The sequence below is a fragment of the Mandrillus leucophaeus genome, unplaced genomic scaffold (assembly GCF_000951045.1).
Source record: "Mandrillus leucophaeus isolate KB7577 unplaced genomic scaffold, Mleu.le_1.0 Scaffold752, whole genome shotgun sequence".
In the NCBI taxonomy this organism is placed as follows: Eukaryota; Metazoa; Chordata; class Mammalia; order Primates; family Cercopithecidae; genus Mandrillus; species Mandrillus leucophaeus.
In genome coordinates, this window is record NW_012108164.1 from 279947 (window position 1) to 281665 (window position 1719).

Consider the following 1719-nt stretch of genomic DNA (forward strand, 5'->3'; position numbering starts at 1 on the left):
TTCCTTCCTTCCTTCCTTCCTTCTTTCTTTTCTTCTTTCTTTTTCTTCCAAATGGAGTCTCACTCTATCACCCAGGGTGGAGTGCAGTGGCGTGATCTCGGCTCACATCAAGTTCCATCTCCCAGGTTCACGCCATTCTCGTGTTTCAGCCTCCTGAGCAGCAGTGACTTGAGGTGCCCGGCCTCGAGTCAGGCTCATGTTTTGTAGTTTTAGTAGAGACGGGGTTTCACCGTGTTGGCCAGGCTGGTCTGGATCTCCTAACTTTGTGATCCACATATCTCGGACACCCTAAGTGCTGTGGTTACAGCCGTGATCCATGGAACCCGGCTTGCTGTAATCTTGTGGCTTCAACCATCCCTCTCTTCCCCCTACTGTCGCCATGCTTCCCAACTTCCCATTTACTCTTCTCCCACTTTAGCACCTTTCTACACCCCCGCCACCGCTGGAGACCTCTTCCTGGACTTCTGCCAGCAAAGCACCACCAGGCAGCAGAATCCCACCATTTCTGCCTCTCTACTGCCCCACCAGGAGCCTGGCTCCTTTCCGGGAGGGCAGGTGGCCGGACCCCAATGGTGCAGGCGTGGGTTCCCTGCCATTTGCTGTGCCTTACAGCTCCGGAAATGACCAGGCGATTCAATCCACTCTTCGGGCGCCACCGCAACCTTCCTAACCAGGGGAGCAGCGGGCAGGGGCAGAGGGTGCCACATACGACAGCCAAGACCTCCGCTCCCAAACGCAGGCGCTGCTTTATTCGGGGGAAGGACATTGCTTCGCCAGCCACCAGAAAAACAGTCCCTGTGCACCCGGATTTCCATTGCCACCATCTTCGTGTAACTCCAGTCCCGAGGACAATCCACAGACCCAGGCCTTGGGCCCTGTGGGCAAGCCCATTGCCAAGACTCCCACCAAATGGGTGGGCACACTCTGCCAATCATGGGGCCCACCAAACCACACCAAGAACAGATGGAGGTGCCAAGAAAGGAAGAAGCCTACTAAACCCACTTCCAAAACAAGAAATTAATCCAAGAGAAAACCCGTCACAGCCCTCCTGAGTGGCAAGGTATGAGAAGAATACCTCCCTGACAGGGTGGAGGACCCGATGGTGTCCCAGGATTGTGGGCCCTGGGCCCTGACGCCTCGGAGCACTCCCTGTTCCGAGCGGGATGGACGTGGTGGAAGCTCGGGAGCTCGGGAGCCAGGGGTAGGCCACAGGCCAGTGGCCCCATGGTCCTGATACAAGCCCGGAGGCCCCTGGCTGGCGGTGCCAGCTGGAAGCCAGCAGGCATGGCTGGGCTGGGCTCTTGAGGCAGTCAAGAGCCTCTGCTGGTGTCTACAGCCATATCACCCTGCATACCTGACATCTACTCTGATCTCAGGAGCTAAGCAGGGTCGGGCCTTGTTAGTACTTGGATGGGAGACTGCTTGCAAACACCAGGTGCTGTAGAATTTTTTGCTTTCTTTCTTGTCTTTCTTTCTTTTCTACATTCCTTTCTTTCTTTCTCTCTCTCTCCTTTCTTTCTTTTCTTTCTTTCTCTCTCTCTTTCTTTCTTTCTTCTTTCTTTCCTTCTTTCTTTGTCTTCTTTCTTCCTTTCTCTCTCTTTCATTTTTCTTTCCTTCTTTCTTTTCTTTCTTTCTTTCTTCTCTTTCCTTCTTTCTTTCTTTTCTTTCTCTTTCTTTCTTTCTTTCTTTCTTTCTTTCTTTCTTTCTTTCTTTCTTTCT